This window comes from Cynocephalus volans, chromosome X (genome assembly GCF_027409185.1).
Source record: "Cynocephalus volans isolate mCynVol1 chromosome X, mCynVol1.pri, whole genome shotgun sequence".
Lineage (NCBI taxonomy): Eukaryota > Metazoa > Chordata > Mammalia > Dermoptera > Cynocephalidae > Cynocephalus > Cynocephalus volans.
In genome coordinates, this window is record NC_084478.1 from 10,775,818 (window position 1) to 10,790,448 (window position 14,631).

Consider the following 14,631-nt stretch of genomic DNA (forward strand, 5'->3'; position numbering starts at 1 on the left):
AAACACATGGTATGCTGAAACTGAGCTATCACTTGCTATACATACTGTTCTGCCATTTGTAAGGGATGCAATCACAACATAAGTCACAAAGAAGCAAGTCTGGCTTTTTATAAATCTGGTAGTGTTTACACTTAAAGATAAACCTCTAAGCCTGAAAGTAGAAGGATCAGCCTAATTCATATTATTTTAGGATAATTTTCAAAACAATCTTATAAGTTATTAATTGAAATATAAAACAGAATAAAAGTTGTGAGCAATCTTTCTTTCTTGGGTTCATTAAGGCTTTGGAATCATTTATATTGGTGTTGTATACATTTTGATTCTCTTTCACATTTTGATGTACTTGCTCTTGAAAGTGCTAGAACAAATTGAAAGAAAACCATTCTGAAACCACTTGAACATATAATCCTACCACAGAGTTTTAAAAGCTTACACAACCTTTTATTTTGTCTGGATCTACATGTCTGCATGATTATAAAATGCATATCTTTTTCTTTGTGATGATTTTCTAATATGCATGAAACATTGAAAAATGGGTATTCACACCAAAGACACCCTATACCAGGCATTTCAGACTGAAACCAAAAATATTTTTAACAACAAATAATGGCCTATTTCACAAATCTGAAATCAATAATTAGTTTTCCTGATCTACAGTTGAAAGCAAAATTATCTTTTAACTAAATAAGATCGGCTTTAAAATCCCTTTGGAGATGTTTTTATTTATTAAATGCCTTCATTAACAGCACCATCTTCCATTTCCTGTCACTCCAATTCAATTTCTCCTGCATACAAGGTAATGAGCAGAATGGCTGTGAACCCAGTTAGCATTCCAGCGTTCTGAATCATGAAGAAGGTGAAATCGGTTTTTCTTCCAGTTACCTTTTCTCTCAACATATCATTCATCTCTGGAAACATATCTGCCAGAGAAATATAGAGAAACATGCCTCCAGCAAGTGCAAATATAATATTTGGAGCAAAACTGTTGCCCACCAAAATGCCAAAAACTAGCCCAACATAGCAGGAACACGCAGAAAGGAAGTTGAATAGCAAGGCTTGTTGAGTGTTCATCCCTGCATTAATAGGATCACAAAATCTCCTAACTCGTGAGGAAACTCCTCACACAGGATTGCTACAGAAGTACTGAGTCCCTGAAGAAGAGACAAGGTGCAGGAAGCCCCAATTGCTAGGCCATCGATGAAATTGTGGAGGGCATCGCTGACAGTTATCATCCAGGCAATTGTCCCTATTTCTGACAGTTTGGGCCCCTTCAAACAGGTACATGAACTTGAGTCCCTTTTCCATCCTGTAGAGATACTACAGTGACATTATCAAAATGGATGTGTCCATTAGGCTCTGTGACAGCAAGATTGGCATAGCATGTCACACCATTGATGGCAGGTAATGCTTTAGGTTGATGAGTATTTTCTTGAGAACCAAAATCACCATTTCCAAAGTGGGTATGATCATTCTGACCATATGTCTTTAATAACATCTTAAGCATTCTTTCAAAAAAGAAAAATAAGTAAAATCCACCAAACACAGCAACTGCCTTCTCAATATAGTTGTCGACTTTGGGATCAAATCCAAATGCCTCTGGAACAAGTTGGAAAATTGCATTTGAAAAAAGAGTCCCAATAGCCAGCCCCACAAAATAGGTCAAAATCTTTGGGAAATAAGATTTGTTTATCACCAGAGTCAAAATCAGTCCAAGTAGAGATGCCAGATTAATAATTGTCACTGACAGGAATCCATATCCCCAAACTTCTGAAAGACTTGGTTTTGTTTTGGGTTTGGACTGATCCTCACAAGGGTGAAAGTTCAATTGCTGTAAGATTGCTGGACAGATCACAGAGAAGTTTGAGCTGGTTATTTGGGTAGCATTTGAAAAGCCATGAAGGGAAAAGATCTATTCAGCAGATAAGCACTGGTTGAAGTGCAGTTGGCCGAGCTCCGGGGCGCCCTCTCGGGGGCGGCTCCCAGCTGCTCCAGCAGGCGCCCGAGCTGCGCCGCGGACAGGCTCCGATTCACGCCGAACACACCCAGCACATCCTCGCTGAAGGCGAGCTCGGGCCCCTCCGCCGCGCCTCCGAGGCCTGCGGCCGCCAGCAGCAGCAGCCCAGCCACCGCCTGGCCCGGGGCCATCCTGGTCGGGGCTGCCCCTCGAGGGCCCACAACTGGCTGGCGTGCACAGGGACGCGCGCGGGCGCACCCCACCAAAGAACTTTAGAATGCAGTGTTTTGACTATCGAAGCCTAGTACAATCAATTTTAGGGACAAATAGAGCTTCAAAGAAACCTTAACCTTTATCTATTATGCTTACTAATGATATTGGTAATATTTTAAAAATTTTTCTATGTTACAGAATAAAGCAAATAAGTAATTATGTCAGTATTGTTGGGTTTTGAATCTGTGAGAAAGAAATGCAGAATATAATTGCAGCTAAACAACAGTTCTGTAAGTTAAGGACGAATTGAAACTCATCATGATTTTTTTCATCTCAGAAATTCATATATCCTAGTCTTATCCACTAAAGAGATCGAGATATGGCGACAACTCAGGAGGAAAGGCACCACTGGGGCCCAGCTTGTGGTTTCTAAATCCCATCCCCATGTCCAGGGCTCAGTGAAGGAACAGCAGGTTGGATTCAAGGTCTTCTGCCAGACATGTACAAGATACGCCTGGGAAATCTTGTTGAGGGACAGAATAGAAAGCGTCAAAGACTAATAGGGACTGCTAATAGGTCTGGGGGTTCTTCCTGGGATGATGAAAATGTCCTGCAATTAGGCAGTGGTGATGGTTGTACTATTCTGTGAATATACTAAAAAGCACCGAATTGTACACATTCAAAGATGAATTTTATGGTATGTGAACTGTACTTCAACCAAGCCTTAGAAAAATTATTTAAATAGAGTATTTTTAAGAGCAAAACAAAAAAGATGAACGAGAAGACCCGTACTGGCAGCGTGCAGACCACAGGTGTCACGTCTATGAGATGCTTACATGATCTCACTGCATTTAGAATTTCCTGCGCTCCTGAGATAGTGCTTCTGCAGCAACATCCTTCCCTTTCAAATATTAACTTGCATTTTAGTCATGTTTTTTGAAAGAAAGGAAAATGACTTTGATTTTATGAGAATTACAATTTTTCCTTCAACTTTAAATATGGGAACCAACACTCATGGCTGTTTAAGAAAATGGTCGTTAGCACAATATATCTGTGCTCATTAATATTCAGGCATGTTTTTAACCAGGAAAAGTTAATTTGTTTAAAAAATAACCTGAAGATTATGAGATTGGAGTGTTTCTAGCCCATACATGAAAAAAAAAAAAAACTTTCGGGAATTGTCACTTACTTTGAAAATGAAGTCCATGAATAGGTTCCAAGAGGGTTATGAACTTGTGCATAATTTTGTGTGCATGGGCATTATTCTGGGGAGAATTTCCATAAGGTTAAGAACCTCTGCTATACAAGGTAATTAGATAACCGTAAATAAATTTGTTTTAATTTCAACATTTCTCTCCATAATACTTGATGAATGTAGTTATTAATTGTACTGTTATGTCTTTCTCTGTACCATTTTTTTCTTTAGGAAAATCATTTTCATAGAACAAATTTCTGTGAGAAAATGAGGAGTTACATGAGGCAAATAGAATGTTATGATTGTCTTGAATATAGATTTTTTTTTTTGCTCTTAGAAAATATCAATGGAGACAAGTCAATGGACATATGTGTCCCCATGGCTTCACTGCCAAAGATACTACAACTTGATCATAAAAAGGAGTAACGAATGCAACTGAGTGAAACATTTTGAACAAATCGAAACCCACAAGTTACTGTTAAAAACATTTATGAGACAATTAGGGAAATTTGTACATTGCGTATTTGACTACATTAAGAAATTACTGTTAACCTTTTTGATGTGATACTGGCAATGTGGTTTTGTCAAAGAAAGAAGGGGTCCTTATCTTTTAGAAATATATAATGGAGAATTTATGGATAAAGTAATATATGCCAGTGATTTACTACAAAATAATCCAATTCTGTGGTCAGAGCAGGTAGTAAGGGTAGGGATAAAACATGACTAATCATATATTAATAAGTAATGAATCTGAGAAAATAAAGACTACTTTTGAATGTATTTGAAAATGTCCATGATAAAAACACAGAAACAATCTCATGAGTTCAGACTCAAGAGTTATTGATACTCCAAAAAGAGAAAGAAAAAACTAAAATAGAAAAAAACAAAAAACAAATACATTGGGCAACACCAAAGGTAACTAGGACATTCTCCCTGTCTACTTGAGAAAGCAACAATTAGAGGGAAAAAATAAAGTATTTATCCTGACTTTTTGTCGGCACTAAATTTTATTTGTTTAATTTATTTTTTAAATAGTGCAGTTAAGTTTCGCTCCATCTTTTCATCCCCTATTCAGCAAAAATTTATTCTTGGTGGCTGGCTGGTACATTAATCCAAAGCCCTGACTTTGGTGTTACCAGCACCACGCTCTAACCAGTGAGCTAACCAGCCAGTCCTGAATTTTGGACGAAGCAAATGGCCACAGCTAATGAGGGAAAACTCTTTACAAAAGCATCCCAGCTAATAAATCCATCAAGAATGTTCATGTTAGAATGTCACCACTTGCGATCCTTACTGTGATCCAAACAAGGACAGTCAATAGATGAAACCATTAGGGACAGGGGAAGGTGTGATGAGAAAATTTACAAGAGGCGTCAGACTTCCCCTCCTGGATCCACCACTGATCAGTCTTTGCATCACGAAAAAGAACAAGGATCACGTGCCACCTGCTATGATGCATTCAGTATGCAGTGCATGGCACCGCCTATGACATGGTCTTCCTCAGAGAGGTCACCAGGGATCTAATTGAGCCTCTAGTGGTAACAAGTTAAGTGACAGGACAATTGACCCTCTTTCTTCAGCAAATCCAAATCATTAAAAAACAAAACAAAACATAATAGGCTGTGGGGGGAGTGCCGTGTCTGTGTGTGTGTGTGTGTGTGTGTGTGTGTGTGTGTGTGTGTGTGTGTGTGTGTTAGATTAAGACTTACGAGGCAGAAGGAGTGGCTTGTCACAAATAAAACTACAGAATTATTTTTGAGGTATTTAAAAATTCAGAGTACTTGATGATAACAAGGAATAATTGTTAGATTTTAGGTTTAATTCGTTTGCAAGAAAATGTCCATTTTTAGAGAGTGATATTGAAGAACATGGAGATGAAGGAACATGATGTCTGGGGTTTACGTTAAAATACTTGGAGAAAAGAAACAGATTTAAAAGGGGGAGGCAAGTGGAGAGGAAGCTAAAATCTCTAATAATTGTTGGTAATTGTTGAGTCTGGTAATGTGTGTGTGACGTTCCTTAGACTCTTCTCTCTACTTTCACACATTTTGGAAAACTTCATATGATATGGAGATGTTATTACCATGGCATAGGATAGAATGTTCATTATTGTTTCTGGCAGCAGCTTATGAGGGAGATGTGAGAGCTTAATGTACTCAAAAACTCTTACTTCCAAACAGCAGGTTTATAGTATTGACTATCTACTTTAGCCAACAATTAAAATCCAGATCCTATAAGACCAACTGACATGTGAGCAAGACAGGATTTTTGTTTGCTTGTTTTTTAATGAAAGCTCCCAATTCAACCACCTCATCTTATGCACAAGATAACAAAAAGAAGCGGTTGGCCAGGTTTTGTCACAAACTACATTTGCCTTGGTCTTGAGTCCTTGGAATTACTTGGTAGAGCATCTTGGTAAGACTTCTCATAAACTTCTGGGAATCTGGGATTTGCAAAGCCAATGCAACCTGGAAATGCATATTTCTCGAACCTTGGGATGTACTGGGTTGTCCAGGGGAAATTTGTAAGAGAGGAAAAGCAATGCACTTAAAAACATCAGGAAGGCAGCTATCGTTGCCACTATAATGGCACTCCCAATTTCCTGAGTATCTGGCTTGAAGGGCAAATGGTAAGCTGGTGGGAAGGCAATACCCTTGGGGTTCAGGATGGAGTAGTAATTCCAGAGCACAGCAATTAAGATACAGACACCAGCAGTTATGTTCAGAATTCCTGAAGCAATGAATAGCGTGCAGGTGGCATTATTCTGAAGAATCCCCATGTACACATTCCTAAGTGCAAAGATGTTGAAAGCTCTCCCCAAGAGCCCTAGAATGGCAGCAGCCATCAGGAGGTGTTGAGCGGCATGGATAGCAGGAGGAAGGAAGTTGTCACGGTAGGTGTATTGGTGGCAAACTTTGGCTTTGCTGAAGTTCTAGTGGTAAACACAGACTCTTCAGATTCCCACACTGGCAAGGCAAGAGGTGGCATGGGAGCAGTCATCTGTGTGCCACATTTGCCACTCCACAAAGCCCATGGAAGACATGCAGAGGATCCATCCTATGCTGGAAAGTGCAAAACCTGCTACTTGGTGATTGGTACTATTGATGAGCATGGCAGTACTGTTCCCTGCGGAAATGAAAAGAAATCCAGGGCGTCATGAGGGTAGGCTGCTCGGGCCGGGGACAGTCCCCATGACTGAGAAGTACCAGGAGGGAAGTGCATATGAGCGTCTGAGAAAGGAGACATTTGACCCTCTTGCTCTCCTGGTGGGGGCAGAGGCTGAGCAAACCCTGTGAAGGGCCATTCGGCAAAGTTTGTCAAAAGCCTGAAAATGCACAATCCTTCAAACAGGCAATTCCACTTCTGGGCATTGGTCCCAAGGTGTAATTAAGGTTTGCCAAAAATCCTTAGTCACAAAGATGTTCATCACAGTTCGTTATACTGAAAAATGAGAAACAACTTTGAGTTCAACTGTAGAGCTTGGTTAAATAATTTACGCTGTACCCATGCAATGGAGCTACGTACCAACATGAAAAATAGAAATGGAGTCATATGAGCTGTAATATTTCATGCTTTTCTCTTAGCATAGTGTTTTGAAGGTTCATACATGTTGTAGCATGTATGAGAAGTTTGTCCCTTTGCATTGCTGAGTAGTATTCTACTATATGGAGTTACACAGTTTCTTTATTCATTCATCAGTTTTTGAACATTTGGATTGATTCTATGTCCGGGCTACTATGAAAAATGAGGCTGTAAACGTGTGCATACAAAATTTTGCATGGACATAGGTTCTCATTTCTCTCGTTTAGTTACCTGGGAATAGAATTGGTGGATCGTATGGTAATCGTATACTTAACTTTATTTATTTATTTATTTATATTGAATCATAATTGATTATACATATTTGGGGGGTTCAGTTTTGACATATGTTGATCAAATGAATATACTAGTATGGGTATTGTTACGAATTGTACTTATTCTTTATGCCCCTTGCCCAATCTCTCCCCATCCCCCTGTGCCTCCCCCATTTCCCCACTAATTACCCTACATTTCTTCTCTCCCTCTGAAAGAGTAATGGTTATTTGGTTGATTTGTTGCCTAGATGATCTGTCCAATGCTGAGAGTTGTGTTCAGGTCCCCCAATATTATCATAGAGCAGATACTTCTTCTGTCACTCTAGAATGGGCTTTGTGGAGAGAGACATCCTCTTCTTTTCTTTGGTCTCTCCTGGTGACTCTCCTTGTGTCAATGTACTCCAGTGGCTGGTGGACCATCTGTGTGGGGGTTGTGGTGTCTAGCCACACTTGCAGCAGCTGTGGTTACTGTGGTGGCTGTGGCAGGCCACCCACCTGGAGGGCATGTTTTTGGCATGCTCCTTGGTGCTAGCAGTGTGCCTGGTTGTAGGATGGGTGTTGCTTTGCCCCAAATGGATTTGTCACCCACCTCCCCTGGGTGATGGAGCCACAAAAGATTACTCAAAGCCCGTCTCTTCTGAGCAGTGAGAAGTCCCGAAGTGGTTAAGTTCCTTGGGAGCCCTCAAGTGAGAGGCTTCTGTTCCTTGGGAAATTAAGCCCCATTTGGGGTTCTCTTCCAGCATTTATTTTCCAGACCAGGAAGTTACAGAAAGAGAACATAGGTGGGATTATAGTTTAACAATATAGGCTGGTAACTTTCAGTGAAAGAAGTCAGATGACATTCCATTAGACAATTAAGTGATCCACCAACAAAAGCTTGATCTTAGCAAACATTCTTCTCCCTCCAGCGATTTTCCATGATCTTTACATATCAATCAGTAGCCTGTCTATGTTTGAGCCAGCAACCTTGCTGTTTTAGAATTCTTTATCTTACACCAGAGACTTCATAGCCTGAGGAAAATTTCCTGTCCTTTGCAAGGTCACTATTTGAAACTGCAAGGCTTTGGAAAACCAGGCCCTGTGAGGTACATTTGCTTTATGAATCCTCTACAGATGGGGGGTCTGGTCCCTGGCTCGGTGCCTATATTTAACTTTTCTGAAATTGCTAAGTTATTTCCCCAACTGGCTGCAGCAATGGACAAAGGTTTCAGTTTCTCCATATCTTCTCCAACATTTTTTAATTTTAGTCTTTTTGCTTATAGCCATTCTAGGTCCCATTATATGTGACCAAAAGAAAGATGTTCACAATATATCAAGTATAAAGAGCATATTACAAAATAGTATGTACAATGCAATCATGAATATAAATTGAACTGGGAGGTTAACTGCTGGTATTAAAAGAAATTTTTAACTAGGCTTGAAAGATTATGAGTTTTTTAAAGCTATTTGTATTGTGAAGAATCACCGTGTACAGAAAAGCACACAACATCTAAGTGTACAGTTCGATGACCCACGACAGGGCAAATGCCCATGTAGCCCCCACTCAGTTTAAGACATACAGTATCACCACTTCCTCACTTTTCTTTATCGTTTTACCACCTCAGCATGCATCCCCAAACAGCTCAGCTCAATTTTGCTTGGATTTCACAATGGGAATCAGGCAGTAGGCATTCCTGTGTGACTGGCTTTTCACTCAACATTGTGTTTAATTTTGACACTCGAATTGTGACTTTTCTTAATGGTGTCTGGCTGTGCACTAGTTTCAGATATTTCTGTCATAAGCATTATTTTTTAAAATAATAAAACAATAAAAAGATTTCTTTAAGAAGCTGTCAAGCAGTGGAGGATTAATTAGTTCTGGTATAGAAATACACTTTAATACCTAGTATATGTTAAAGTGCAGTCATTCATTCACTGTAATATTTAGCTGATATTAAAGCAGGAGAGCATTGAAGAACAAGCAAAAATGTCCCTGTATCTTGGATACAAAATGCAGATAACAAAACCATAAGTACATAGTATGATCTTATTTTTGCCTATCATAAAATATGCGGGGAAGATACAAAGTAAGGCATCTGAATACCAGGATTGCTAGTGATTTTTCTTTTTATGTTTTAAGGTTAAACTCTATTACTTTTTTAACTGGAAAAAATGATGGAGCAAACAAAGATACAAACATAGAAATGTATTGGTAAATGATTATCAAGAATATCAAAAACATTGTGTCTTCTGACCCAATCTTTCACTTCTTGGAATAGATTGCAGTGCATAAATCAGAGGTGTGGGATCAAAGGGTCTGGTTGCCAGTGCTCACATGCAGTGTTATTATACTGGGAATAAGGAATATCTGGAGACAATATGTGAAGCAAGAGGGGATACACAAGTATATTTCATAATTCCAGATGATATACCGTATTATTCAACCATATACACCGTATACACGTATGTTTTAATTACAGGAAAATATTCACTGTATTTTAAGTAGGGGGAGAGGATGCAAAAGAATATATGTCCTTCTGTGTGCTTGTAGTTTAATGACCCCAGCTTTGTTTTTAAAAGACACCCATGTATATATGGATAAACGTTTGGAAGGCAGTACTTCAAAATGTCACCTCTGGGTGGTAAAATACTTATTTTCTTCACTCTTTTTGTGCATTCCGATCTTTCAACAGTGAAAAGATGTCACATAAAACGAAACCTTGACCTTTGAAAAGAAGGGGAAAGTGTGAGTTTTTACGGGTTTTATCTTAAGGCAGTCTCTCCACATGCATCCCTTCCATGTGCGGCAGGAGGTAGTGAAGGATGGAGTCTCCGACAGGGAAGTCCGTGGTGCTCCCTCTGAGGGAACCTGGGAAAGAGATTTCCCTGAAGCTGATCATCTGCAAAATGAGCAGAACGTAACTCCTGGGAAAAATGTCTGAAGGCATCTCTATTTTCATTGCTCGAAGAAGCAGCATTGAAATGCAACACAGTTATCTCATTTTTCAGAGAAAAATTTATTGATCCCAGAGATAAAATAAGATCATACTATGTACTTATGGTTTTTTTTTTCTGCATTTATTGCAAGCTGACCGTGTGCCAGCTAATAAAGGTGGTACCTCCAGGGCTTTCTGCATCAATGGGGAAAGGAGGCGTCAACACATGGATCACAACACAACAGGCTGAATGCCACAGCTGGAGTGTGAGGCGAGGTCTGCGGGTGCACCGAGGCAGAAGGGGGTTCCAGGTGGTCACTCAGTGGGGATCACTCCATTGGGCTCTTTACTAAGTTCTACTGCTGGTTGGATTTATTAGGAACCACCCTTTTAGGAAAATTCATCCATTTACGGAAGCCATGGGTGTGTCCACTGGCATTTCCTTTTCTGAGAGGTAAAACTACATCAGACAGGTGCAAACTCCTCCACTCACTTCATTCCCATGACTTCTAAAAAGCTCGTCTGTTAGCACTTCATCCTACTTGGAACGACAGAATAATGGGACAGCCGGCGCCTGCTTAAATCACTGGCTGCCATCTCTGGGTATGGCAAGCCCCGGATTCTTCCAGCAGAACACTCAGGAACTTCGCTTCGTTACTCCTTACAAAAGACACCACCTCTGTCTTCCTGGAGCCCTTCTCTGTGTCCACCTGTGTCTTTCTTCTACAGCGACAGTCCACTGAATTCCACAGCGTTGGAAGGCATTGACCCTGCCGCTAAATGTGTTTTAATCCCTCAGGGGCCATAAGATGTTCTCCTTTGAGACCAATTAAGGCCCTGGAAGTGGTGATTTGAAAATCCATTCACCTTCAGAGTCTAAACCGCATAATCTGGGTTCCTATCAGATAAGATGGTTCAAGTCAATCTCCTATGTGGGGCCTGAGATCCCCTGATCTTTCCTTCTTCTGGGAAGCAGTTGGGCTTAACAGGTTCATTATGGACACTGGTCTTTTTCGGAGAACGTCTCAATGGCCCTTTTAAGAAATAGGTTTTCTATCTAAAGTAAGAAAGAGGAAGATGCTTTCTTAAAGTTTGTGTCAGTAATTGTGCTCTAAGTATTCTTTGTAAAAAATCACCCTCTTCAAAAGTAAGCTTGCTTGGGTTACGTGTATGTGAAATGAATATATATTCACATACACACACTTCTATACAACACTGGGGAAAATATTATCTGTAATGAACATATTCATACTGAATACATATAAAAAACGTATTTATTCATATATATGTTTGTATAAAATATTGAGAAATTATTGTCTATCAGTATCCCTGTAAAATTGAGAAGTAAAACTTATTAGAGGTCAACATAGATCTTCAAATTCTATTTTGCGTAAAAATATGAGTCAGAATCTTCCCCACCCATGGCCTGTGTCCTGCCTCTCCCAAATGGCCCAGTGGAGGTTGACTGGTGGCAAACCCCCATCCCGGAATAAGATCTGCTAGTCCCCCACCCCAACACTGGAGGGGAGGGGGTGGCTGCTCAGAGCCTTGAAGAATCCCACCTTCAATAGAGGACGAGCAGCAAGATAATGTACCACCTGCCATTGCCACTATAAGCAAGTGAGAGGAACACGAAAATCTTCCATTGGCATCTTTCTCTTGGGGGTCACAATATTTCCAGTTCATTGTGCTCAAAAGAATCCAAGAACGGTCTTGTCCACAGAGGGGCACAACCCCAGATTTGGCCTCTCTTGAACGCTGTGCTATGGCTCATCTCTGCCTCTCCCCCTCCTCAAATTAAAGCTCCCCCTGGGTCTCTGTTATGCCGTCATTACGGGTAGCTCTGCAGCTTGCCTTGGAGATCCTCTACTGCTGATCACTGTCATCCCAGGTCAACCAACAACCCAGCAGGAGAGAAACCAAGGCCGGTATGGACATTTATGGGTTGGCCCAGGTGAAGAATCCTCAACGTCCGAAGGCTTATTTTCTCAGCGTACTGTAAATCCTATATTCCAAAAGATTGTTTTCCCTGCTACATCCCGTCATTATCTGCTCTGAAACCATTGGGGTCGACTTGGGCGGGCCAGACAATTGCGAGGTTTTAACATCTTTACCTAGAATTTTCATTGGAAAGTTAATACTAATCCTGGTTTTGAAAACTTGTTTTTGAAACTCATTTTAGACTTACAAAAACTTGCAAAATCATACAGAGAATTCTTATATACCCTTTACCCAGCTACTCCCAATGTTCAGATCTGACATAACCATGATGGTAATTAACATCAGCACAATACAATTAACTAAATTACAGATCTTATTTGAATATCATAACTTTTCCCACTGATGTCCTTTTTCTGGTCAAGGATCCAGGAGCCCACATTGTCTTTAGTTGTTGTATCTCCTTAGTCTCCCCCAACCTGTGACAGGTCCTCAGTATTTCCTTGTCTTTCATCTCCTTGAGACTATTAGATAGTACTAGTCAGATATTTTGCAAAATATCCACTAATTTTGGTTTTCCAGATGTTTCTTCATGATTGGAAAGAGTTTGTACACTTTGGAATAACACAGAAATTATGTGTGTCCTTCCCAGTGCATGAGGTCAAGGCGCTCAGAATGTCTGTATGTCTCATGACTGGGGATGCTGGGCCCCATCACTTGGATGAGGGAGTATCTGCTGATTTCTTTCGTGTAAAGCTATTTTCCTTTGTATTTAATCTTTCTCTTGTGTTTAATAAATATCTTGGGGGAATTACTTTGAGACTATACGAATTCATTGTCTTCCATCTTTTCACCCACTAATTTTTTTTTTCCAGAGTGAGCTTTTTCCCTGTGGGCTCCAGTGTCCCTTCCCCATGGCTGCTTTCTTTTTTGAGCACTTCCTTACTTGCTGGTACCACAAGGAATCAACCATTTCTTCAAAGAGCCCTGGTTCGTTTTACTGAAGAACAGTAGGACTAAACTGAATTTTGTCAGCACACTGAGAAATGAACTGTTTGGAGGGGTTGACTCTTGTTAGTTTCTTGGGATTCCAGTTGGCGTATAAACCAAATGCCCTACTTTGAAGAATGCACATTAGGAAGATTAATTGCCACCTGACATCTCTTCTTGGTCACGTAATACGTACTGCAGATTACGACCTAACCAAACTCCACAGCTCCCTTCCTCACCACACCGCTTTCAGTCTTTGCCCTAGCATCGTCTTCACAGTGGGCCCTTCCTCACCAATCTTCCAAAAACGGCACCTCCCAGGCCATCACCCCCCGCTCCCTCCTGGCTTTACTTTGTCACCATCTGCAATGTCTTATTTTTTTCCTTCCTTCCTTCCTTCCTTCCTTCTTGCTGGTCTTCCTCACCTTACCTGTCTTGTTTACCACTATGCCGTAGCCCTTCCAGCACTGCTTGGTCAAAGGCGGCACATGTGAGTGAATGAGCAAACAGACGGAACTTTTTAGGTGCGGTGATGGCTCCCGATTTCTTCTGGCCACATAGAATTGCTTCCTGACTCCCAATCTGCGCCACCTTCCTGGTAAGGTGCAGCTTCTCCCCTTTTCCCACCTGCTTCTTTGGGGACAGAATGTGGCAAGTCTCTTCCCATCACATTTCCCTCCTTCCTGTCTACATTTCTCCCAATACCTTACTGGGAACTAGGGATTTTACAGAGGTAATCAAATTAAAGTGAGGTCATTAAGGTGAGCCTTAAACAATGTAACTGGTGTCCTTCTACGAAGAGAAGGTATGTACAGAGGGAAGACATTTGTGGAGCATCTACTATGTGCAAAACACTCTCCTGGGTGCTGGGAAGGGTCCAGAGGAATAGTTCACAGACCCCCATCCCCTCAAGGAAGATCCATCTGGCCTCTGTGTGGCGAGGTGGGAGCCTTGATGGGACAGGTGCAGAGGAGGCACAGGGCCAAAGCCCACGAGGCAGGGAGGATGTCACAGCAGCCTGCACAGCATCCCGTGCAGAAGCAGGGAAGGCTCACTCCAGGCTGAAATCAGAAAGCTCTACCAGGGCCAGAAGCTTCCTGGCAGATGCCACATTTATAACAATCATTCTTTATGGCCACATAATCCTGAATACATCAGTCTGAAGGGACAATTGAACTGGAACCTTGGTAGGAATGTGAGAGTGGGGCTGAGTGACTTTAACTGACTTTGAGAATTCCTTTTGAGGTGACTTCAGGAACTGCCAGTTGGGGGCGGGCTGCTGGAACATGTGGGCTGGCAGGAAGCATTTAAATGTGCAAGGTAAATTGCATCTGTTGTTACAGAGAGGAATTCAGTGAGTGGAAGAGATGGCACGACACAGCCTATGCTGGCACAGACTCTGCTACCCAGGGACACTGGGCAACTGAGCCCACCAGTCTCCAGTACAATGCATTTGGGAGAACACTGTTTGGAAGGGAGCGACAATTAATTAATGAGTTAAAGTTGTGGGCTCCCTCTGACGTCCCAGGGTTGGGCCAGAGATGGGGAGCGCAGACTCTGTCTCTAAAGGTG

The 14,631-nt window shown here is 41.2% G+C and overlaps 1 protein-coding gene and 1 pseudogene across 1 annotated transcript in view; both read right to left on the bottom strand.

Annotated features, from left to right (window-relative positions):
- Positions 1-14,631, bottom strand: part of LOC134367164 (G-protein coupled receptor 143-like) — a 248,805-nt gene that overhangs the window by 82,259 nt on the left and 151,915 nt on the right. The gene's annotated exons all lie outside the window — the stretch shown is intronic.
- Positions 695-2,145, bottom strand: LOC134367468 (metal cation symporter ZIP8-like; annotated as a pseudogene).